Raw genomic sequence first — 26,796 nt, 5'->3', positions numbered from 1 at the left:
GCTTATCGCAGAAAATATAAACACACATCCAGTGACAAATAACATGTTTTATAACTGTATTTGTGGGGGTGGTCATACATCTCATTTTTGGCAACAGTTCCATTTTAAAGCATTTGTCCTATATTTTTGGACAAATTAATGCTTCTGTCCTATTTTCAGTGTCATGTCTAGTATAAGTGTTTAAAATGGGACCAATGTGAGAAACCAGGATTGTTTCAACACCTTGATCCTTTCCCCTCTCCTTCTCCTCCTCCACACACATGCACACTACTTCTGGCATACTCAGCTGAGATCAGGGCTTAGAAACAGCTGAGCATGAGGGGGGAAGAAGTGGAATGTCCCATTTTGAGGCTAAGAAAATATGGTCACTATATGTATTTTGTTCCTAGATGGTTTTATGATGGATACTCTCAAAATGCTGAGGCAGATGCATAATACAAAAATCCAAAGAGGGAGGATATTTCTTCCTTGTTTGTCTGACAATTTTAGGAGGGAAGGGGGGTTGGCATGAGGACTTCTACTTCACATCCTCCTGCATCCCCCCCATGCCCAACCATTAGTCATTGTATTGCAACATCTGACTATAGTTTGTAAGAATGGAACTGTTGCTCAGCAGAAAGATCAGAGAGGCTGGAAACTTGCAGGAGGGTTTAGAAGTCAGTTTAAATATCCATTTACATATGCATGCTAAATGTTGCAATTGCTGAATCTTAGCAATACTCTTAGCTGTACTCTGAGCAAAAGTTGTTTTTTTTTTTTCAGAGAAACAACAATGAAATTCTTCCCAGCTGTTATCTAGCTGAGGCCACTAATATTCAGTAGTCTACCATCTTAGATCAGGTTTCCTGCTAGGGATTTTGAAATACTATTAAAAAGTAAAATAATATTTTTTTCACTTCCATCATATGAACTCAAAAACCCTTTGTGTTCTAATGGAAAAGGCTCTAGATATACCAGAAACAGAAGTTAGAGAAGTGAAGGTACCTACAACTTTCAAGGCCTGCCTTAATCACAAGTCCCATAATCCATGTGGCAGTAGTCATAACAGGGCTTTAAGTTAGACAGGCAGAACAGTATCAAATGCCATCATCGGGCACGTCCAGACGAGCACACACGTGCCTGTTGCCCCGCCTCAAACCCCTCTGAAGCGGGGCAACAGGCATGTGCGGGAATGAAAAAAATGTAGGCGGGAGAAATCTTAGGGGAGGAAATTAGACCCCTGGATATCCAGGGGTCTAAAAAAACCTCTCTGCAATAGACCATTCAAGACCATGCCCAGAGCCAGTCCTCCAAAAGAGACACTCTGGTTTTGGCCAGAGCATCTCTTCTGTATTCTTGCTGCCCCTGGTGCTGTCCAAGGTAAGTTGGGGGGGAGGGGGTTCATGGGTGTTGGGGGGGGTTAGGGGTCACTAGTCTGGCTTTGCACTGGAGTGGGTCGCATGGCCACAGGAGGTGTGCACAGGAGCCGCACGTCCCGGAACCCTGTGACCCACTCTGGTGCAAGGCCGGACTAGCAAACCACATGGGGCTGGGCCAGGTCCTCACCCCCCCGCCCCACCCTACATAGTGGGCAGAGGCGGGAGCCGGCCCTGGGGCCTGGCCCATGCTGACAGAAGCCAGCGTGGCATGCAGTTCCCACGTACCGCGCCGGGTCCTGCTGTGCCCAGGTCCTTCCTATAGCTGCAGGACCTGGCCCAGCGCACGGCAAACAAGTGGAGCCGAGCCGGGTCCTGCTGGCTCTGGGGCTGCTTGTGCCACCTGACAGCAGGGTAGCACGAGCAGCCCCAAGGCCGCCAGGACCCAGCTCCGCGCAGTCTCCGCACACTGGGCCAGGCCAGGGAACACGAGCCACCTGGGGCTGGCAGGACGCAGCTTGGTTCCACTCCTGGAGACCGCAGAGCTCATGCTCCTGGGCCCAGCCCAGCACGCAGGGACTGTGTGGATCCGAGCTGCGTCCTGCTGGCCCCAGGTGGCTTGTGTTCCCCGGCCCAGCCGAGCGTGCGGAAACCGCACACAGCTGAGCTGGGTCCTGTTGGCCTTGGGGCTGCTCATGCCGCCCAGCTGCCAGGCGGCACAAGTAGCCCCAGGGCCAGCAGGACCCAGCTTGGCTCCGCGTGGTCACCACGCGCCAGACCAGGTCCTGCAGCTATAGGAAGGGCCCGGCTGCGGCAAGACCCGGTGCAGCATGCTGCGCCGGCTCCTGTCAGCGTGGGCTGGGACCTAGGGCCAGCTCCCGCCTCTGCTCTCTGTGCCTGTGGGGGGGGCGAGGACCTGGCCCAGCCCCATGTGGCTCACTAGTGAGCCTCAGGGATCTGGGCCCAGCCCAGCTGGGCTGCAAAGGGGCCCCAGGACCCAGCTGGCTCTGGCACGCAGTCCCTGCATGCCACACTGGGTCCTGCTGCCACAAGACCAGCCCGGCTGGGCAGCAAGAGCAGTCCCAGGGCCGGCAGAACCAGGCTGGGCTCGGCACATGGTCCCCCCACTGCTGCTGTTAAAGGTTAGTTATGGGCCCTGGAGAGGAGGCTGTGGCCCTCCAGGGGGGAGCGGGGACCCTGGGAGGGGGGGCATTCCATGTGCTGTGTGGCGGGGGCTGCACCCTGTGGGTGCCAGGGGGCCCATCTCTCCTGAACAGCCCCCACACAAAGTCCCCCACACCCACAGTGCCAGCAATTGCCCCACTCCTACCCACAGACCAACCCACATCCCTCCACATCCACCCACCTGTCTTCCCCCACACCCCTTTTCACCCCCTTTCTACAAACACCACATCCCATCACGCACCCATCATGTATGAAGAAAATTAGAAGCACGGGTCAACACATATAGGTATTTAGAATTTATTTTTTCATGATGATAGAGACACTTGTAGGCTTCCAAACTGCTTTAACATTGTAAATATACCAATAAAGCATTACCCAAGTTATCATTGTGTGTCTCTCTCTCTAGAGATGTGTGTGTGTGTGTGTGTGTGTGTATATATGTGTGTGTGTGTGTGTATAGAGTGGTTTTTTGTTTTAAATGTGGAAGAACATGGATTTTGGGGTATTTTAAAAAATGGATATGGGATGCTGCTGCAGCAGTCCAGCTGGCACAAGGGGTAGTGTCCCCAGGTATCAATTGACTGGGCCCCAGAAGCTCCAGAGAGCAAGTAGCCCTGAGCTGTTTGCCAGGGCAGCTTTTTGTATGGATGGGGCCAGGACAGGGCAGCTTTTTATACTGCTGGGGACAGCACAGGTGCTGGCCCCAGGCTCTAGCTCCCACTGGCTGCAGATCCGGGAGAAGCTAGGCAGGGGTATTTTGCCCCAAGTGGCACAATTTGCTCCACACCAATGTGCATGTCCGAGCATGTGCGCTTAGGCAAAAAGCCCCGGCTCAAATTTGCACCGCTTCTATTTGAGCTGCTGCAAGCGCACGTGCTTAGATGTGTGGATGGGCCCATCATATTCAAAGCATATGGAAAAATACTGCACTGAAATCCAAGAAGAAAATAGTTTAGAAAAACAAATTCGGAAGAGTGGAGGCGTTCACCAACCACCAATGGAACAAAGTTGCAGTGCAATGGAAGAATCCAGAAACATTCAAATGGATCACAGATGCTATGGAAACTGAAATAATTGAAAAGAGATGATTATTATGTCCTGTACTTTTTCTGAGAAACATTAACTTGCAAAACATTATGGGAATATGGAGACAAGAAAAGATTTCTTGGAGTAGCACGGTGGCTGAAACTATCAGAATGAACTGTTTCCTCAAAAAAGTAGTGTTAGTGACAAATGTCATGATAAAAAGCTATAGGCTGGAAGAAGGAGATGAAGGTATGTGATGAGGGAAGGGAAAACAGAGAAAGTTGAATGTGCAACTGACAGCACCAGGGGGTAACAGTAAAGAGAGATTCCAAGAATACATGAAAGTAGGAAAAGCACTTCTAGTATGAAATAAGACCTGCTTAAAGCTCGGATGTCTAAATAAAGACTCTGAACTCAGTTTTAACAGCTTCCTTTAGCAAGATGAAAGAATTTTGGACAATTAGGAAAAAATGGAGTTGTAAAAACAAAAACAAATAAAAAGTAGCAATATGGTTATTTGAAAAACTGTGTGTCTTATTTTACTGAACTAAATATGCATATTTTTGTAATTTGTACACTTTTTTCTTAATGCATCTTTTCTTTAATAAGTAAAATAAAGCTAAGTATTATACTGAGTACTCATTATTAAGAGCTCATTCCTTTTACAAAACATACTAGTTCACTATAAATAAAAAACAAGACTTGTTGTGTAAAAATGTCTTGTAAGATAGGATATTTGTTTTGTTTGGTCACTTAATCACAAATTTACAAAATGTTTTCACTCAAATGAAGACTTTCAGCCACTAGAGCTAATTAGTGAATTCTACTGTATTCAAATCTGGTGATCCAGCTAAGGTGCATTTAGAGCGTTAAGGAAACCTGACAAATAATTCACCAAACCCCTCACAATTTGTGTTGAAAAGTCAGAGAATTTTGGAGGTCAGGGAATACACCAGGCTCTGCACAAAACACAGCTGCTACACACCCTAGGAAGCCCCGATGAACAGGTATTCCCTGGTCCCTGTTTTGAGCCCCTTATAAACTTATAGGCTGCCACCAAATCCCCTCTGAGTCTTCTCTTCTCCAGGCTGCACAGACCCAAGTCTCTCAGCCTCTCATCGTATGGTCTGCTCTCCATACCTCCATGCTTTGCCATACTCTCCATACCTGTGTTTTATTTGTATATATTCTTTGCATTACCAGAATACCTTGTGCTCAGAAATAACAGAGTAAACAACGTACTAATGAACTCAATAGATAATATTAAATAATCCAGATGAGTTACTAGAACAAATAAAGAAAGTAAAATAGTAGCAGCAAAACTAGAGAGATTGGTTCCTACTGTTGATGTTGAGTTGGTGCATGATTGTAGCAGAAAGCCCCTTTTCCTCTTGCCTGCAGTTGCTCTCCCCTCCTTGGATATGTTTTTCCTCTTCTACCTTTTCTTCCTTCCTCTTTCTTTCACTTTAAGATAAGGAATTGTGTTTTGAAATTTGTGTGTGTGCATTTTGTATCTCCCCTTGTATTTTGGTATTTTTATCTATTTGTGTGCCATGGCATTGCTTTTGTAGCTTATATGTTATACTCCTCACCTTTCAACTAAATGTGTTAGTTTCATAAGTAAGTTATACATTGAAACAATGCTAACAAGGGCAGGAATCAAACTGCCCTTCCCTGTATAAGGCTGGCCCCTGAAAGAGGGAGTGAATCAGTGATTGAATGTGTAACACGGTAGCAGGCAGCAATTAACACCTAAGGAAACTGCAGATCAACCAAGGGAAGAACTCAATAGGAGACAATGTAACAACTGGGACATCTCTAAACATCACTGATCAAGGGCTAGAAGCCCTGGCCTGAGTTAATCAATGCCGGGGACCAAATTTTGGGCTGAATATCTCCAGATCGACCGCTCCCAGAGCCCTATTCAAAATTCATCAACAGACTCCCAAACCTGCACGTACATGCAGACGACCTCTGCGGCTGACAGATGCCATCCAGTAGCCACCGAGGGGGGAAATCCTACGAGGGTCAACGACCCCTGGATTGGGCAACCCTGAAAACTGGGGAGTCACTAAAGTCTGCCAAGGACAGATAAAAAGCAGTAAAAAGTGACCCTCAGTGGTGCCCTCTTGATCTCCAACTTGACCAGACCTGTCCAGTCAGAAGGACCAGCCGGCGACCCCCTTCTGGAGGATAACACCATGCTGAAAGAAGCCTCGACTGGCCATCGACGGCAGACTCCAGCGCTTGTAGGATAGGTATACCAGACTCTTGTAGCTTGCTACTGTGCGTGCGAGCGTGTCTATGTGGGGACCAGCCCCAAGGTTTATGCTTTGACTTCATTACAGTGTTTCAATCCACCTAATAAACCAGAATTTTAAGGATCCCGAGTTGGACATTTGTAGCCAACATGATCAGTGACAAAAGTTAGACATTTATAAGTCAGCAGAACTGGATGAACTTCATCCAAGAGTCCTGAAGGAGCTGGCTGAAGTCATTGCGGGACCTCTGATGGAACTTGTCCAAAACCCATGGCACTTGGGGGAGCTCCCAGAAGACTGAAGAGGGCCAATGTTGTGCCCATCTTCAAGAAGGGGAGGAGGGTGGACCCAGGCAACTATAGGTCAATTAGCCTAACTTCTAACCCAGGGAAAATCCTGGAAAAATTCATCAAGGAGGCTTACAGAAGGTAGGAATCTAAATGACAGCCAGCACAGCTTTGTCACGGGCAGGTCTTGTCTTGCCAATCTCATCTCCTCCTACAACCAGGTAACTTGCCACCTGGATAAGAGAGAGGAGGTCAACATTGTATACCTAGAATTCCAAAAGGCCTTTGATCTGGTATCCCATGATGATCTCATGGGAAAACTGGAGGGTTACGGGCTTAACTGCTCAACAGTCAGGTGGGTAGGAAGCTGGCTGCAGCGTAGGACCCAGACAGTCTAATGAACGGATCTACATCATCCAGGTGAGAAGTGGCCAGTGGTGTCTCTCAGGGGTCCATGCTTGGTCCAGTGCTTTTCAACATCTATATCAATGATTTGGATGTGGGCTTGAAGAGCTCACTAGCCAAATTCACAGATGACACCAAGTTATGGGGGAGTGTGATCACACTTGAAAATAGGCTGCAGATACAGGCAGACCTAGACAGGCTGGCAAGTTGGTCAGATCAAAACAAGCTGAAGTTCAACATTAAGAAGTGTAAAGTGCTTCATCTGAGAATTAACAACCCCCAAAATATTTACATGCTCAGTAGCGCCAAACTGACTAGCACCACGGCTGAAAGGGACCTGGGGTAATAATAGACTATAGTATGAACATGGGAAGTTAGTGCAATGCAGTAACCGGCAGGGTAAACAATACTTTGGCATGCATCAACCGATGCATCTGAAGCAAAACCAAGAAAGTGATTCTTCCACTTTACTCAGCATTGGTGCAACTGCAGCTGGAGTACTGCGTCCAGTTCTGGGTGCTGCACTTCAACAAGGACATGGAAAAGCTTGAGAGAGTCCAGAGAAGAGCCACCCATATGATCAGACTTGCAAGACATACGAGTAAAGGATTTGGGTCTCTTCAACCTAAAAAAGAGAAGGCTGAGAGGGGACTTGGTAGCAACTTAACGCTACATCAGGTGAATACATCAAGGGCTTGGTGAACAACTGTTCACCAGGGCACCCTTGGGGAAAACCAGGGGTAACAGCCACAACCTCCTGGAAGACTGTTTCAGGCTTAACACTAGGAAAAATGTCTTCCCAGTCAGGGTGTCCAGACTGTGGAACAAGCTCCCTGCAGAGGTGGTGCAATCACTTACCCTGGAAATCTTTAAGAGGAGATTGGATGGTCACCTTGCTGGGGTCACCTGACCCCAGCTGTCTTTCCTGCCTAGTGCAGGGGGGCTGGACCTGATGATCTTGTGAGGTCCCTTCCAGCCCCTTGCAATCTATGAATCTATGGAAAACCAATATAGCAACAATACATTTAAATATATTAGCTTGATTTAAAAAAACAAACAATACAGTGCAATTATATAATAGGAGAAAAATTGTGGAAACCAACCAATGATCAAGAAAACCTAGATTTTTGAACAGCAAAATCATCTTGGATTTTTCCATAGGATATAGCAGCAATAGGACCAACCAATGCAACTTTAGGATGTACACTGTAGCAATTTCATACAAAAAGCAGGAAGGTGACTAGCCTCAATTCGGTACAGACTTTGTCTGATAGACACACTTGGAGTATTAGTTTATTTCTTGGACCTGCATTACAAGAAAAGAGAATTTCCATATCTGAGGAAGTTCACAGAGCAACAAAAATGATGACAGACAGAAAGCACAAAAGCTTTGCAAAAATCATAATGCAATTGCAGGCAAGAATGCAGAGTGGAATACAAGATGGCCAGCAATCAATAAACTATAAATATATTTTCTATAGTCATCTTTGTGTCACTTCTATTCTTTGTCTGTCAGTTCTCTTTGAGGATATGATAAACGTTCCAAGTTTCCTACACAGGAATAGATGACGTAAACTTTGGCTGTTTTTTCAGCTTTGTGATTTTGAGGCTCACATCTTTGAAATGTTTTAATTTAAAAAGATGCATACTTTTTAGCTTTGTAAATCCTCCATTTACAAACTCAAATGGCATTTTGAGGCCAATTTATTTGCAGGTTCACCAGGGTGTTGTAATGCTTTACCCATTAATACTGGTAGGGTACTTCAAACCCCTCAGCTGTAAAATTCTGTAAAAATGCAAGGTATTTATTACTTATATACGAACTGTCAACATAAAATATAAAATAAATAGATAAGTGGCTACCCACATCTTTAAACATTGAATGCTTACCATTTCCTTCCACTTGGATTTCTAGGATCTAGGCAGGACACAAGAGTGCAATACCTTCTTTCATAGGTCTGAGTGTATTTTGTAAAGTGATAGAGGCTAGATGTTTTTAAGGCTACCCTTTCTTTGCATACGATAGCTAATAAAATAATCGTATGTAGTGCTCTGTTTACCTCCACCAAAAGATGTTCAACACTGTGGCCCCAAAATTGGTTTCTTTTAAAGGAAATGGCTGTGTTGCTTGAAAGTATTCATTACTTTATTGGGTTTCCCCTAAAGAAATAATTTCCTAAAACTACTGTGTTTTGAGGACTCATATACTTAGGGTCCTTCAGGTTCCCATTTCTCCCCTCTCCAATTTATGCTACCTGTTATGCTCTTATTTTAAATTCTCAGTTTCTTGTTCATCTGTCTCCACTGGCTCAATAGAATAAATTATTAAATTACTTTAGCTTAGATAAGGGCTAGTTGACTAGAGTTTAATCCTGACCATACTAAAATAATGAGAAATCCAATGAGAAAAAAATGGTGATGAGTAAAAGCATGTCTTCATTTTGGAAGTCTTTGCTAGATCATAGGCTATTCAAATGGCAGCTGTAGCCGTAAGTTTCCAATCATTATGAAAAGATGACTGACTTCTTTCTGTTCAGGATCTTGTTACACCTATATGAGTCTTCACCATCTCAGGATCAGATTATGGTAGCAAATGGCACGGATGTGCATCACGAGTATCTGGAAACTGAAGCTGGTACAGAATATGCATTTATTGATCTATTTCTCAGCAAGAACACCCACCCCCCTTCTGCATTGTGAGTATCCACTAGATTGAGTGGAGCATGGTGTGTTTTTTTTTCTTTAAAGTCTTAAATAATTTGAGAACTGTCTGAGACTAATTCTAGCCTGAAGATATAATTGCACTTTAGACCAATGGAACTGCTCAAGGCCACTTGGTTTAAAAAAAATGGAGGGAGGGATTCTGATAGGTCAGTTATGTCTAAGGCATCTAGACAATAGAATTTGCTTCATCTTGGGATTCCATGTTGGGATCAACACCCCAAACCGTTGATCATCCAGAACTGCTAAAAAAATCCATCTCTCTCAGGGATTTGGATAGACAGTGGGTTGAGATATAAAATGCAGACACCCTGTACGTGTAAATTATAGGTTTCCAATTTCATATATTGTGCCATGTATTTTTAACTTGTGTATGGTGACTCAAGTGAACTATAAGATATAAAAATAATTTGAAGAATTCCTCCAAATCACAAAGGATACTTCCATTTTTCATTCGGCTTCTCTTTTATTGACCATTAAGAATGAGAGAGAGACGGGTGCTGGGGATCTGCAGTGCTGCAATTCCTCTTTTGAGTCAAAGGAAGCTATTAAAGAGTGGACAGTAGATTAGAAAAATTAGAAATAAGGAAATAAGGGAAGGGCAGGAAAGGAACACACCCTACCTTTTAAAGAAACATGTTATTTCTCAAAGAGAAGTGACAGACTTGATACAAATGCCACTGGGCCAAGTTCTTTGGTGCCTTGTCACACAGGAGACAAGATTAATTGAGTATTATGGCACCTTCTGTCATTAAAATCTATTAAGATATCTATGCCAGCCTAATGGATCCAAATTAACACTTGAAGCACAAAGGCCTTTATAAAATCCATAGCTGAAAAGAACTGTAAGAATTGTCACTTACTTCACATTACTGAGGACTCAGGCAAAAAGGAAAAGGAAAGAAACTACAGTCCGAGTATCTGCTGCTTTTACTTAGGGCTAAGCAGAATGCTTTTTTCTGCCCCCATCACTTACAAAGGAGACAGAAAAACTACTAAGAATGCATCTAAACCACAGTCCCAGCAAGATGTATTAACTTGAGCTGAAATCAATGTTGCTGCAAGTATACTATGAGTGGTACCTGTGCTAGTTAGTTTAAAAGCTATTTCAGGTGTTTCTAAGTCACATTATGATGTAGACACACCCTAACACATTTTTACAGATGAAAAGATAAAGAATATACTGGAACAAAACTGGAAGAGCTTGCAAACGCTTTGGAAAATAGGATTCCAATTCAAAGGAATTCTGAAAAAATTGGAGATCTGGGCTATAACAGCAAAATGGAATTTGACAAAGACAAAATGTAAGGTGCTACATATAGTAAAGAAAAAACATATGCACAAATACAGAATGAAGGATAAGTGGCTTGGTAACAGCACTGTTGAATAAGATCTGGGGATTATGGTGGATCACGAGCTCAGCATGAGTTATAGCAATACTGTAAAGGAAGGAAAAGCAAGTTTGGATTGCATTAACAGAAGTGTAGCATGGAAGACATAGGGCATGGTAATACTGCTCTACTTAGCACTGGTCTGGCTTCAGCTGCAGTGCTATGTCCCATTTGGGCCAACAGATTGTAAGAAGGATGTAGAGAAACTGGAGAGAACCCAAAGGTGAGCAACAAAGATGATAATGGGGTTGGAAAGCAAGCTGGAAACAAGTGTACGGACAGAAGTGCAGCTCCCAGGTAACTCAGAATGCAGCGGAGAATGATTTCTGCAAAGTGTTCTGAGTTACATCCTTCCCCCAGACCAAACAGAAGTTCAGTGCTGGTTCCAGGGGGAGGGGAATCGAGCTGGGACTGGAAAAAGAGTGGACTTTGATTTGATATTAGCACCTTCACCGAGAAGTTATTGTGATGGACTTTGCCTATTCAAGGTAACAATTTAGGACCACGGTCCATTTCATATTTCTTTTGAAAGTACACTTCAAGTTTTGTGCTTGAGAGCTATTCATATCTAAACTAACCTAAGCCCATGCCCAGCTGGGTCGTAAAGCACTATTTTGATAACATCCTGGTTGGCTTGTAGATGGGGTGTAGGGGAGGTGGAGCCCCATGAAACACATCTAGGGGGGAGTCTCCCTGAGGAAAGGGTACCTTCCCGATATTGGAGCATCCTTCTCTTTAGTTTTCTTTACTCAGTCAAGTCATGACGGGCAAGTAGAGAGGGATTTCCCTCACAGGGAATGCTCCTAAGACCCAGAAAAGGGTAAGCGTTGGATATTGTGTGTGTGCTCGGTGGCTTTACAGTTACATTATCCTCCTCACTGCTATCACTGGATACACTGCAATTTTTCTCTTTTAACCAAGAAAAACATGGATTTTTCATTTTAATGAAGAAACACTCAGCTTTTCCACTCTGCAAAGAGCTCTCTGCTGGCTGGCGAAGTTCCAGCCTGCAAGGGGCTGGCTGGGGGGAGTGGGAGAAGGGCGATCAATCAGGGGGCACCTGGGCAAAGCTGAGACTAGGGATGCTGCCCAGCTGGGAAGGGGTACACACCTGCACCCCCCGCCCTCCCGGAGGGGGGCCCCAGCTGCCAGGGGTATAGGGCCAGGGACTCGAGTCCACAGGCTCCTGCCCCTCTCAGCAGTGCCCGAGCCCCTGCTGTGGTGAAGTGGAGCACAGAGCCCAGCTCAGGGGGCAGGTATGGACTGCCTGCTGCAGGCTCGGGCTCCCAGCCCTGCTGACCTCTTTTCGGGCCCCTGCAACCCAGTGGATGGAACACAGTGCAGCAGGGCTGAGCAGGGCTGGGTGAGGAAGCTCCTCGTGGCTGTAAGCCCTGTGCCATCCTGGCGAAGCACCTCTTGCCTGCCCGGCAGCAGTAAGGGTGGCCCTCACTGCTGCTGGGCAGGGAGGGGCACCTTGTCGGGGTGGTCCAGGGCTTGCAGCAGCAAGGAGCTTCCCCACCTGGCTCCACCCTGCTGTCCCCTCCCCCACCGTGGGCTCCACTCTGGCCATGCCACCTGTGGGGGAGAGGGAGCCAGGCTATGCGCTCTGATCCCCCTCAGCAGCCGCTGCCTCTCACAGATGGCAGCCAGGGCTTGGGCACTGCTTAGAGGGGAAGGGGGCTGTGCATGCAAGTCCCTGGCCCTGTAGCCCTGGCAGCTGGGGCCTCCTTCAGGAGGCCTGGGGGGGGGGGAGGGATTCAGGGGCTGTGGATGGGAAGTGAGGGGTACCAGCAGGGGCTGTGGCTTGGGAGAGGCCTGAACCTGGGGCCTGGTACATGAAAAGGGCAGAGGGAGCTTTGATTTTTCATGATAAAGAATCCAGAATCAAATACCAAAGTGTAACGGTACATAGAATTTATTTCATTATAGTGACTGAGGCACTGGTAGGCATCCAAGCTTCTTTAAAATCGTAAATGTATCAATAAAACATTGTTTTCAATTGATACCTATATATACATACATACATACATAGTGGCATTTCATTTTAATCATGGATTTTGGGGGTTTAATCAGAGAATTTGCAATTTTTAAACAGAAAAACCAGGACCCCAGCTGATACCCCATGCAATGAGGGGTCAGATTTTCACCCGATCAGCCATTTTTAAAGCTGTCTTCAGCCATGCACTTGTGTTTGCTCACAGCTATAAACCGCTTTTTTAAATGGCTAGATCAGGCAAAAATTGTCATTTCTGTCTGCACCCAATGTACCTAGTTGTAGAAATTAGGTATATTTAGTTTATAGAAAAGAAGACGGGGGAGAGGGGATGCAATAGAAGATTTCATATACTTTAAAAGGTGAAATAAGGAAAAGGTGACAATATTCTGCCTTGTCACACAGAGGAAATGTGGCAACAGCTTTAAAATATAGCAAAGCACATTTACAGCAAGGATTTCTTAGAGGTGATATTTTTATTGGACCAAATGTGTAGCTGGGATAGAGTTAGACAAGCTTTCGATGCAAGACATTCTTCATCATTCCTAATGATAAAACCTGTAGACCAACTGAACAAGCTGCTTAGGAAACTATGGAATGTCCTTCATTGGATGTTTTCAAGAAGATGCATAGGAATCTATCTGTCTGTAAGGATTAAGAACTGAAAATTTTTTGTCAGTGCAGGGGGCTGGACTAGCTAACCATTGAGTCTTCCAACTGTATGATTTAAAGAAATATCTGTACTGGATCCTTAAGACAGGACATTTCTGCTACGTGCATCTACCAAACATGAGAGTCCTTTAATGGAAAATTTACACACAGTACATGGCTAGAGAAGAGATGCCATGCTGTTTAGGCCCGCTAGGTTTGTCCTGTACATTACCAGCCACTTAAGAACTCGTCTTGCAAGGAAGGCTCTACCAAGGATTTTTCCATGAAGGGTGCCTGTTTCAGATGGGTAAAGGTGGGGAAATTTTTATGGCAGCACAAACGCCAAGCAAATAGACGTTGATACACTTGTGCCACATGAAAGTCAAATCAGCGATGCAACAAAAGGTGGTAATAGACTTTGCTGCCTTCTTGCAGTTACCTCTGTAGTGCTTTCCCTGCTCAGTCAGACTTGTGCCCTGGGCCTGGCTAAGCAGGGAAAGTGGGACGATCACATCTCCCCTTGTCTTGTACCACCCAGGGCAGGACAAGGGGCAGTGTGCATTTCAGTGAAGCCAATCAGCTATGTCATCATAACACATTGTAGCACAGCTGATCTTCTTCATTAAATGACATGTATTTCTAGCCTTAGAAATAGTCAGTGACCTGTGCAAATAGGGATACATCTCTCAGTTTAATAGAAAAGAAAAGTACATCCTTTAAACAAATGGTTTCTAGAGTGAAGTTGAAAGTCTACAATAGGAATCTTCTTAGATATCTGTTGAGAAATTGAAGGTTCAAAACTACTTGTTTCTACTCTATCACAAAAGTGAAATCTCTCTCTGAATGGAGGATGATTGTCCCTAAAGGCACAATGTAAAACCATGTGAAGGACATTCTTGGGTGCAGTACAAGTGTATGTAAAAATCCCTGCATTTGGGGTAGTGACATAAATCTAAATAGAATCCATTCCTAATTATTTGTAGAACCCTGTGTCAGGGCACCTGCAGTGCCTGCCACTTTAAGGTTTTTAGTTGGCAGTGGAGCAGCTGGCAGGTGGGTGCTAGCCTCATCAAGGCTAGCACATGACGCTAGGAGGACCCTCGGATTGGTTGAGGGGGTGGAGCAGCCCCCATTTTAACTCAGGCCCTCAGAGATTGAAGCAGCAGTCTTAGCAGAGCAGGCTAGGAAGCAACATCAGGCTGAGCTGCTCCTGGAACATCTTGGAGGTAAGGGTAGGAGCTATGGGACTGGTTTGGAGGCTCCTGGTCCTGGGCATGACTTGAAACTGCACCCTGCCGGGGAAGGGTGGCCTAGTGGGACTCCCTGTGGCAGGGGAGTCCTCAGGAAATTCTAGGCCAGTTATCTCCTTCCCCCCTGCCCCCCCCCATGAAAGGCAAGAAGGGGTACTTGAAAACCCCAGCCCCTCTACAGGAGGGTTACCAACAAGGGAAGGGACAGGGCCAGGCAAGTCCAGAGGGGGACACCTGAGCCCAGTGTGGTGGGGCCAGGAATGGTGTAAGCCACCTGAGCACCACCGGGTGAGAGACCCCAGTACAGGAGGCCAGGCACAGCGCAAGCCACCTGAGCCCCACAGGGTGCAAAATCCCAAGTGGCCCAAAGGGGTTGAGTGAGTGAAGTGGCCCACAGTGGGGCTGTGTGTGGCCCTAGGAGGGAGCAGAAGGCCCAGTGAGGTGGCTGGAATGGAAGTGGCCCCAGTGAAGAGCAAAATACTGAAATGGGACTATAGGAATACTGGATGTGTCAATATGGAAGTACTGGATATGCCAACATAGAATACTGGATAAGGGATGGAAGGCCTGGTGTGTGCCACCCAACTGGAGGCCAGGTGCTAAGCCACATATATGAAGGCCTGGTGTATGCCCCAGGTTGGAGGCCAAGTGCTAGGCCAAGAAATAGTTGTGAGGCATGGGACATGTGCAAGGAGAGGTCAGAGTGTGTACTTAGGCCCTTGTTATTAAGAAGTCGAACAATGGGCAGCCTCCTACCTTAGAAATAACATTCATATTATTTGCATCAAGGCATGGCAGGAAAGCGAGGCAGGGGTTTAGCCCAGAACAGGCAGCCGGCCGGCACTGAGACCTGGCCCTGAAAGACCAGCCTGTTTACAAACCCACTGTCCAAAGTGATGAAGTGAGACCGAGGAAATTCTCACTTCAGAGAGTATGATGCAGACCTGTAGTCATGTCCCAGGTCTCTTTTTGAACTAGCTTTCCCCCATAAGCTTTTCAAAGCATACAGGAGTCATTTTCAAGAGACTGGAGAAAAAAAACCAAACCATTTGGGAAAAGAGCTACTATAAACTGGACTAGCTAGAAAATGGCTGCATGGTACTGCACCAAGCTCTGCACTTTTGTGATATTATGATAGGACCTCAGCCAGGAAGCTTGTCCATCCAGAGATCACAAGCAAAGAAGCCCAGAGATGATGAAGCCCTAAGGATACAATTCATAAACCCTCTTCAAGAAGATTCTACTCAATTGTCTTTAGAAGTTTTTTCGTTGAAAACAAGTCCCCTCCATGAGTAGCCATACCTTTAACCAAAATGTAATCTTCAGCATCAACTTCTGGAAGAAAAATGAAGTCTGTTTTGCTTTTGTGTTCACAGTACATGTTCCCAACTGCTTACATCTTTGTTTCTCTGGAAATTGCTGCCCTAAAATAATTATTTCCAGAGGCTCTAGTTTTGAATTGAAGGAAAAATATAGCCTTGTTGTTTCATTCTCTTCTTACCTTCTTCCTGTTTATCATTCTACTTCAGTTCATCACACAAGTTCCAGTCAAGCTATTGTTTTGGATAGATGTAGTGTCAAAACAGGATGGCAAATCCTAACGAGCTACCTAGGAAAGCTGGAACTGGCAACCGGGGATTAGTGTTCATGGCTTTGTCTACTGAAAACAGTCCAGTTCTTTACATCCCACGGTCTGGCTGCTGAAGGTGAAAAGGAAAAAAGTATGTGCTCCAATGTGAGAAAAGGTGGACTTGTGGCAGACTGGGAAGAAAGCTGCTGCAGCAAGAAAACCACGACTAGAAGACTGCCATTATGGCTCTGGTGTCCAGAAGCCCTTGCTAAATGCAACTTTCTCACAGGAGCTATGCACTTGGAAACACAGAAGGTACAGATAATTCATTTTTGCTATTGACTGTGGCTTAAACACCATTAAGTGGCTTAGTATTGGTAGCTGCTTCCAGTATTCCAGGCACCATTTAAAGAGTTAACGAAGGCATTTTGGTTGTACTCCAGGGATTCTTTGTCCCTCCCCCTCAAGCTCTGGGGCTGCACTGGTCTGAGGTAGAGGGACTCTAGCTCTAAGAGCAAAACAAAACTAGCCTTTCATATCCTCCATCAAGGGAAAGGAACAAGTACAGCCCTGCTTTGTCTTGGCCTTTTCATTTGATTTGTCTCAGCGCTGGGGCTGCTAGCCTGCTGCAGTGCCTGCAACAAGAGACCAGAGTAGGGGGCATTGGTAAATGAGATCAAGCTGCTGTGAATTACTGCTAAAATTTAGAAGATTTTTTTTTTTTTTTGTTTAGGGGGGGATTTTGTTTTGTTTGTTTTTTGTTGCTTCATTGGCAAAGAGAAAGTGAAGCAATCTATATAAAACATCCTGACCCTCGGCATATATTTCTCTGTCTGCAGTGGGCCAAACTAACAACCTGGCAGCCTCCCCTGTGGATGGGCTTAGCTCTCTGTATAACAGGAGCTCAAAGGCGTGGTTCTGCCGCCTCAGACAAGCAGATGTGGGCTCCACTTCAAGATCTATAGCCATGGCTATACTAAATAATCCTCTCTCCTTTGCATGGTTTTCTGTTCTTTTTAATATTCAGAAACCCTAGAGCCTCCTCACAACTGCTTCTGGACCACATCTTGGGCCTTACATGCTCCATCTTTATTCTTCCTTCCCCTCCACCCTTATTTGTGGTACAGCCGAGGAACAATTTGCTGTTTTGACATCCAGATCCTTCCTTTAGCATTTGCAAAATGTTATTTATTTAGTTCTTTGACTCACTCCAGCTGATTTTTTTTCCAGTGTCCTCTCCTTCCAAGTAGCAAGACCTAGCACAGGTCCTGGCCTCTTCCCTTTCTCTCCGTAAATTGTATAGTTGAGCAACATTAATTAGTCACCCAGTTTCAACTATCACTTCTATGAGGATGTATTGCAAATTTATTCTTTCTGCATCCTGTTTCTAGTGCCGCATTATAGGCTGCCTTACCAGTTTTCTATTTCAAGATATTTCCCTACCAACTTTATGCTTAGCATGATGAAAAATTAGCTCATCTTCCCTCCAAAATCTTCACCAACCTACCCCATTTCCCAGCACTGTCACCACATTCATCTTTCCACTCTATGCCAAGTGCTAACATCACTTCCATTTCCTGGCTGGCTTCCATCTCTACTAATTCAACTTCCTGCCCTTCAGTATGCCTCATATTTGCATCATCTCCTTTCTCACTCCTTCCCACAGCTGCTAAAACTACATGGGGTTCTTCCATGAATCTGAACTCCTTAAAATTGCCTTATGGTCCCCTTCTTTCCTATACTCTGCCTCTACTTATCCCACCCCACCCCTCCATTGTCCTACCCCATCTCCTTTTTTTGAATGTTTCTTTAAACTGAACTTCTTTAAGGATTCCCACAAGTGCATCTATAATTATTTTAAGGGGCTGGGGAGTCAGCCACTATATGAATATGCCCAAATCAACCCCTCCAAACCAAAACGAGCAAAACACCAAGTTTTGTAACCAGCTCCTCCGTCCTCTCTCTCACCCCTACACCATTTGCTACCCCAATTCATATTACTGATGGAACTAAATTGTTTATTCTTTAACATACATCTTTTGTCTATTGAGAAACTAAGTACATATTGGAGCATGTAAAAATAGTAAGTGCTAAGACTGGACTTATTTGTGTCTAATGTGAAGTCTCTTTCATCTGTACAAAGAAATGACCCGTTTATAGCTACACCAATATCGGTCCCTACTTGGACATTCTATTCTAGAACAAAAATTCCTCTAACGTGCGATAATTAGTCTGCTCCCAAACAAGTCACTTTAATTTTGGAATAGAACATTCACACAATGAGTTATGCCAACCTCACAACAACAACATCCCAGTACAGCTAGGCCAGGAAATTTTCCCATATAGACAAACCCCAAATGTTGCACACCATAATAACGAACATTTGTAATGATCCTTAACATTATGTGATTATTTTATTATAAAGCTGAATACTACAAGGCAACGAAAACAGTGTCTTAGTTGCATAAGATATCTAATACCATCACCTCTTCAAGAAATAAGAAACACAATTCAAATAATGATTCAGCACAGTTTGAAACACCCAGTAGGCTATATATGAGGCCCCTTTAACAACAATCTGTAATGCCCGTCATCCTTGTGTGACATACACGCCCCTCCTGGCTTATCAAAGATTCCACAATTTGTTACTGTGGGAGAGTCCAAAGATCTCCACTTCAGAAATGTAACAGACTCTTTGCTCTTTAAGAGCAAAACTTTTTTACCCATGGCATTATAAAGTCAAAGCACAGCATGTCCCAGCCAGGACGGCCCCAAACACCAACTGGCTATTCACTCCCACATGCACACCTCAAACTTGGCAGTACAGTTGTAAAGTGGCTCCAGAGTAATTCTAGGAGGCAGCTTAGACAATGGTCTCCAATGTGTTTGAGAGCAGCCACTGGGGACAACTTCAGAGCATCTTCACTGATTTATTTTTGAATGAAGAGAAGCCTGTCTATCTACTCCCACAGGCAAAGCTCAGATCAAACCCCACCAGGGTATTCTGCCACCAAGTTAAACAGATGCCTTTAGTTTCCCTTATCATTTTTTGCTGAAGTGCTGGTGTATCTCAGAGCTTCTGACAAATTTGCACCAAAACAGACCCTAGTATTTTCAACTTAATTCAGATATTCGCAAAGAATGTTCTCCTGATTTTTCTCAGGAAGGCAAACATCGCCATAAGACAACTACTAGCAATTTTTTTTCAATATTAAAACTTTCAAATGAACACCCATGGCAAAAAAGTCATGAATTATGTTTATGAACAATAATGATCCTACCCGTGACCATTGGCTAAGAAACAGTTTAAAGCTCTACTCCATAGTCTACTAAGGACTTCAAAGGATTTCAGCTTTATTTCCTGTATCATAATCACTAAAGACTAAGGAAATCATTAGGGCTTGAATGTTAATTTTCCTTATCTCAGTTCATACGCTCTACCACCCAAGCATCAAGATACCCAAATACGTTCAAAATAAACTTCTTAGTGCTTTTAAAATGCAGCAACCCTCACTGTATAAATCTACTTTCTTGGTATTTTCAAATGTACATTAACTTTGCCCACAACAGAACTAAGCTTTATGGCATAAGACACAATATAAATTTACAGTAAACGTTATTTCCACCTTAAAAAGTGATGATGTAAGAGTTATAGAAACACAGGTATATTTTTGTGCACAAGGTATATTTTTGTGTGAATGAATCGGGGTAGTTTTTCACCTTGTGAGATAACAGTTTAAAACTGAGTTAGGTCTCAGATGAAAAAGACGTTGGAGATCTTCCATAGCATGTTTGTTCCTATCCACAAAAGCAGAGTGCAGTTGGAGGTCTATGCTCAAGCAAGGTCCAGGAAACTCATGTCTGAAGGACCCAAGAAGGAGGCTCATCCAAACCAACCCAAGTTAGCCTCATTTTGTTTCTTAAAAGAAGGAGTACATTTCAGACTGCTTAAAAATAGAAGATCTACATATAGAGCACTTTTCAGGTTTATATTTAGTCATTTCATTAACAGAAGATTCTGGAATGAAAGGGAAGAGAAGTGAATGAACGAATTTCTGTGATCCTGCTTCTTTGAATAGCACATTTCCATGACAGCAGTGGTTCATTTTTGTTTATAAAACCGGTTTTTATGTTAGGTGCTGGAAGAAAATCAGAATGACTATAGAGGGAAAAATATACTTTCTAACATTATCACCTATTAAAACAGCATATTATTGTTTGACATTGTAATGAAGCCAATGCCAAAAACAAATATTTCTGAAGGGATAACAATTCCTTTAATAAAATAATATTCCAACTGATTGTTCCTGTATTTGCCCATTTTTAGAACAAAACAGGACCTTGCTAATCCATATCAGTGACTGAGAGATTGAATTTCTCCTTGCAATTCAACAAGGAGAAATGCAAAGTGCTGCACCTAGGGAGGAAAAATGTCCAGCACACCTACAGCCTAGGGAATGACCTGCTTGGAGGCATGGAAGCAGAAAGGGATCTTGGAGTCCTAGTGGACTCCAAGATGAACGTGAGTTGGCAGTGTGACGAAGCCATCAGAAAAGCTAATGGCACTTTATCGTGCATCAGCAGATGCATGACGAACCAAGGAGGTGATACTTCCCCCTCTATCGGGCGCTGGTCAGACCGCAGTTGGAATACTGCGCGCAATTTTGGGCGCCGCACTTCAAGAGGGATGCGGAGAACCTGGAGAGGGTCCAGAGAAGGGCCACTCATATGGTTAAGGGCTTGCAGGCCAAGCCCTATGAGGAGAGACTAGGGCACCTGGACCTCTTCAGCCTCCGCAAGAGAAGGTTAAGAGGCGACCTTGTGGCTGCCTATAAGTTAATCACGGGTGTACAGAAGGGAATTGGTGAGGTTTTATTCACCAAACTCTTTCCTGCCTATGCAGGGGGTCGGACTCGATCTACTGAGGTCCCTTCCGACCCTAGCATCTATGAATCTATGAATATTAATTACTGAAGGTTTGTGAATTAGCAAATGCTTCAAAGGAAACAAGTAATGAACGAAGACAACACATGACTACACGAGCACGTGATTTTGATGGCTGTAGTCTGGTTTTTATTACTTTCAATACTTCATATTGTTTGTTTTGTAAAAATAATGGGGTTCTGAGCTCAAGTAATGTGCTATTTTAAGAAATTACTTAAGGAAAGTGAGAATCTTAAGTGCTCTGTTTGGGATTGTGCAGGATGAAGCCAGGGAAACCCCACAGAGATAAAGATCTGCGTGCCTAAGAGAAGGGGTTCATAGTATAGTTCTGGGTCCATAGTTTAGTTCTGTAATTTGGCATGGAGGTTGGCTGAGGATGTAAGTCTATGAGCAATGCCCTTTTCCCTGGTAAACAAGAGAATTTGGGGTCCTCAGGAGACATTGAGAAACACGTTCATTCTTCCACACACAGATCAATAGCAGCTGCAGGCAGGCTGAGCAAACAACTGGAAACCAGCATCCTATTTCCCCACCTTCCTATAAACCCTATGCCCAAACTCCTATAACCAAAGTCTGCTCCTGGGATCATGTTTTGAGTCTTGGGAATACAGGACCTGGGTACAGAGCTCTGCTTGAATATCTTTACTGTAAGGTATGGCAAAGACACCCACATTGTATTTGTAGTTTAGCTTTTACAAATTATGGAACACTCAAATCAGCCATATTCTTTTATTGTAATAATTTGTATCTATAAAAGAAACTTCAGTAGTTTGCTGGTTGCCAACAGGTTATCACAGGCTTACCTATACTTACAATTGGAAATAACAGCTGGTAATTTGCCATTTTATTTTGTTTTGATTTCAGTTGATGGCCGCTATTATCTTGGATCCTTTTAATGTTTGATTTGTTGAGAAGTTAGTCTTTGTTTTCACAGTCATTACTGTTAAGATAAGAAAGCCCTCACATTTAAAAAACAAAAAAGCACCAAGATGCATTGAGATTTTCCATGATTTAAATAAAATCACACCCAGTTTATGATGACTCTTTTGACACTTGAATCAGAAATCTGTTTCCTTTTTGCATTTTTAACTACTGACAGCAAAGTGTGTGGCTAATTTAGAGCTAATTTCATTGGGAAGAAGAAACAGGAAGGAGAAAGATAGAGAGAGGAGGGTAGTACTCTGAAATCCACCCATTTCCCTTCTATCAGGTTGTCCCTCCCACTCAAAGACCTTCTTGTCCCATTCTTTTAGGTCAGAGAGAACCAAGCAGGGCTTTTCAAAGTTTATTACTAGTTCTGGCTTTGTATCCAGAAGGAATATTTTCCAAAGTGGACTCACTAAGCTTCCTTTCCTATAACCTCTGATGCTGAAATCACCTTTACAGCTGGCTGATACAAAATTCCCCATATTTTGCCAACAGATTCGTTTAAATAATGTATGCCAAGTTTAAGGTCTATCAGCCTCCCTTGCTTCTCTTTAAATTGAAGCCAATCTCAAAAAACAAAACAAAACAAGCAACCCCCTACCTATAATCCCCAAACTTCTCTTTTTCTGTTTATTACTCTTCAAATCTGGTATTTTTTGTACATAAAATTAGCTAGAACATATCAATAGAAGGATTTCTAATGGTAACCAACAGGCTCTTGAGATCACAAATGTAATGGAAACAAGGCTAATGTTCTGACAAGACCCTTTTTTCCAGTTTATTTCCTCCACTCAGACTAGCTCAACCTTCTGCATAGGGAATGGCAATTCTTGCTCCAAAGCAGCATGAAGCAGCTATAGGCAATCTCAGAGAGAGTGCTCCAAGTCAGGCGGGGCCTGCCTCTAATAGCAGCAAAGAACAGGCCTTGAAAATATTAAGGTCAATATTTTCTACTCCCAGGAATCAGAATACGTTATACATATTCATGCTCTACCATATAGTCAAGCTTCCAAGAAAAACAAACCCAATTGTTTCATTCAAAGGAGACTTGAAACCTGCTAAAGCATTATCCCTCTGCTCAAGATCAAATACCAGAGACAAGCTTCAATGCAAGATGAGCTCATGATTACAGACAGAGGACCAACCCTCCAACATGAAGTAGCATTTTCCACTGAAAAGGCTGGCCTACGTGCAAAATCAAAATTTCTGGGTGAACAGCATTTATGAATATATTAAACTATAAGAAAAAGAAAATCCCACAGCATAAGTACTATATAAACCATCATCTATTCAGGTTTCTCAGGTTACAGTATACAATTCCTCACAAATGTAAAACATCCTTTGCTAAAAAAAAATGCATAATACAGATCTAGTTCCAAAATCCAGGTGCAACAAATACACTGAGTTTTGCGACAATTCAAGTACTTACAACTTTAAAACAGCTTATTGTTCTGGTAGTAAAAAAAGGAAACTAAAGGTGCTCTCATGTCACCATATGAATTTTAGCTGACACTTGGAAAAGAGCATGCATCAGCAGCAGCAATAAATACTATTCCTAGCATGCAACATGAATTCATGTCTGCAAGCATAATTCTGCTACAGATGTCTATAGTCAATATAGAACCTCTGCACTCAAATTATGTAAAACATGAGAAGAAATCATAGCATAGTGACTTATTAGGCATTTAGCATGCAAGCTATTTTCCACCCTAATCTGAGAAACAATACATTAAAAAGTATACAAAGTATTTTCAGGCTAAACATTAGCATGCTACTTTCACTGTACTACAATTCACTTCTAAATACCTTATGTAATCTACTGCAGTCAGAAAGAGCAAGGTTCCTTTATATTTGTCACTCTTTGATGCAGATACCCTGCCTATCATCAGCCACCATAAAACTTACCCAATCCAAAAATTCTCAAGGCATTTAAGACTGTCTACTTAATCTGCTGAACGCAAGAGGAAAAAACCTCATTATCACACTAGAATCAAACACATTTTCAATGCTTTCCTTCATATTTTTCTTGATTGGAGACTTACAAGACCAACTATCAGCCAGGGCTGGTTAGAATTTTTAAAATCATAGTGGATAAGTTTCTAGAGTTGCTGATTTCCTGTTTTAGGAAGTAACAGTTCTAGCAAAAGAATCCCCAAGGCAAAATGTTTAGTGTTCCAATGTGTAAGCTCTAACAGCCTTTGTTCTTCCCTTTGCTATATTCATTACTGCTTTCTTCTCTCTCCCCCTCTCCCTCTCCCTGAAGCCTCCAGCTTTCAGTATAAGATGCAAATGCCAGCTCAAATCTAAGTATACATTTATTTTTTGTATGAGGCAAAAAAAATCCTAGCCATTATCCACTGCTGTGAAGCTTTGAGTTAAAAGTAGTCACCCCTTAGCAGCTGATGCACTGCCCATCCGGTTTCCTATTCTTATTTCATTACTGCACAGTATTGTAATTTATGCCACTAATAATCCACTGGAGCTCCATCAAACCTCTAAGATATATCCTTCCACTTGACTGCAAAATTCTCTCAGGGTAATACAGTTTAAGAAACACCATCAACTCAATATATTGTATATATTTTTATTCATAAAATACATTAAATGCCTGTTTAAACAGTAAAGTCTCAATGTGGGAAATAAGCACAAGGCTACCTGGATCTGGCCAGGCAATCAAACCTTTAGGTAATTAGATGGAAAATTCTCAATGTGTAATACAGTAGTGCAATGCAGAACACTTCACAGCCATGTGGTCCACAATTTATGATTGTCACTCAGAGGCCTATTCTTCATGACTGAATAGTGAAAATGTCCATCTATTAAATATAAAAAGGAAGATACTGCATTTAGCTTAGATATCCAAGTCTTCACAAACAATAGCTTTAATACCATTAAGCCTGGATGAGGTTAACTGCATTTCTTCACCTACACTTAAACCATTGTTCCTTCACCAGTGTGCCAAGTGTACAATCAGGAATCAGATTTAGTTTTCGCATACACAGACCTTCATGCTATTGTTATATTCATATTCAAAATACCATATCTCACCTTGTGAACCTTGACCTTTGAAAGATTTTTTAGCCAATGCTCAGTTACTGTCACAGATGCATTACCTCTGCAAATATGAAAGGGTTAAAGGCAGCCCCAATCAATAGGCCTACAAGAAAAAAAAAAGAGTATGCCTTACAGCATCTTTGCAATGCTTTTATGCGCAATTCTACAACAATATTGTTTCCTTTTGGCCTTTCAGAAAGACACAGCACCCCCCTTAACGTCTTCTAAAGAAGAAAACCACAAGACAGCACCCTGTAAATAAAACAGCATGCAAAGCAGCATTCTTCAGTCACAAGCATAGCTACAATTACAAATCATTCAATCAATTTTATGTAGTTTAGTTTAAAATAGACTGCATAACCAGTGTCCCTCCATTGCAAAACAAAAATATTTAATAAGGGTCATAAATCTCAGCTCTTGCCCATTCCTTAAGCATAAAAAGGCATGAAAAGCCAAAGTAATCTCAGTTACTGCAAATATGTACATTTATATACAGAATCCTTTATGACTACATTAGCCACATACCAGTGCAGTGTGTCTAAAGTGTGCATTCACATACTGTTTTGGGATGGTATCTTTCTGCAAGCTCCTCTGCTTTTGGCTGCCATGAAGGGAGGAAGCTATCCCACTGTAGTAGCTCAGTGACTGCATTGTGTTCAGGAGCTGATCTGCCTCAAACCAGTTTCAGCCGGTTCTGGTCACCCTACATAAAAAGCTATGGCAACCCTCGCTGAGTTGCCAACAAGTCCCTGAAAATCGCAGGGGCTCTTTCTTCTCTGGGTGTAGGGGCAATTGCAACCGTGGCCCCCGATCTCAGTCGACCCCAACCACACCCCAACGCCTTCTGACACCCCAATTCCACCCCACGCACGTCCCCTTCCTCTCCTCCCCCACTTACCTCCCACAACCTGGCTGAAAGCTGTGAGTGTGTGCGTGTGTCTGTAGCTAACAAAGAGACCGCAATAAAAATCCTCATAGGATCTCTCTTGCTGCACGAGGCAGACTCGGCCGCAGCGCTGAGGAGACTGCTAACCATGGGCTCCTCTGCCTCTGCTCCCCATAGCACAAGGGTGGCTGCAGAGCCACGTCAGATCTGCCCCCTCGTGCCCGCAGCAGCCAGGCAGCTGCTAACAGACGTCTCCTACCCTCCCAGCTCCTCGCCGGACTTGGGGTGGCTCTAACAACACGGCTTCCCTTCCTCCCTTGCACGCAGCTACAGGGAGCTTCTCGCCTCCCCCCGAAAGCAGATCCACCTCGACAGCCATCCTTGGCCCCATCACCCGTCCCAGCGCCAGGAGCAATTCTTCGCCTCTCAACCCGCCTCGTGGCACTCAGGATGGGCGCTGCTGGGCAGCCCCTGCCTGCTCTGCCCCCGGCCCTGCAGGGAGCACAGGGTGGGGGGCAGGGAGGCCAGGCTGCTCTTCTCTTGGCTGCGCCACTTGACCCCCATCCAGGTCCTCCTGCTTCACGGTCCCCACATGTGCGAGGGGCCTGGGAGGCGAGGGCGCTACTCCCCGGAGGGCTGGCGTGGCTCCTACCAAGGCCTTCTGGGCACCCACCCCTCTTGGCCCTGGGGGAGCGCCTCGCCTCCCCAAGCTCCCCTCTGCGCCCATGGGGTCCGCTCTTCGTCCATGTGGCCCTGACTCCCCCTCGGCCTCTGGGTGCTGGCCAGGAGCCCGCCCTGGCCTGCACCAAGCCCCCTGCCCTGAACCACACCCCCCACCCGGGGGCATCTCCGCAGCTCCTCTGTGCCCTTGGCCCGCAGCTGGGGCATCT

The 26,796-nt window shown here is 44.1% G+C and overlaps 1 protein-coding gene across 1 annotated transcript in view; it reads right to left on the bottom strand.

Moving 5' to 3' along the window:
• The window catches only part of ZNF532 (zinc finger protein 532), an 88,980-nt gene extending 62,196 nt beyond the window's left edge, over positions 1-26,784 (bottom strand). The window contains 2 exon segments of the mRNA XM_025198484.1: positions 25,015-25,123; positions 25,919-26,784. The gene's annotated coding sequence lies outside the window, so the exon portion shown is untranslated.
• Positions 26,785-26,796: the final 12 nt, after the last annotated feature.

Source organism: Alligator sinensis, unplaced genomic scaffold, assembly GCF_000455745.1.
Source record: "Alligator sinensis unplaced genomic scaffold, ASM45574v1 scaffold347_1, whole genome shotgun sequence".
Lineage (NCBI taxonomy): Eukaryota > Metazoa > Chordata > Crocodylia > Alligatoridae > Alligator > Alligator sinensis.
This window is presented reverse-complemented; position numbering and strand designations above follow the sequence as displayed.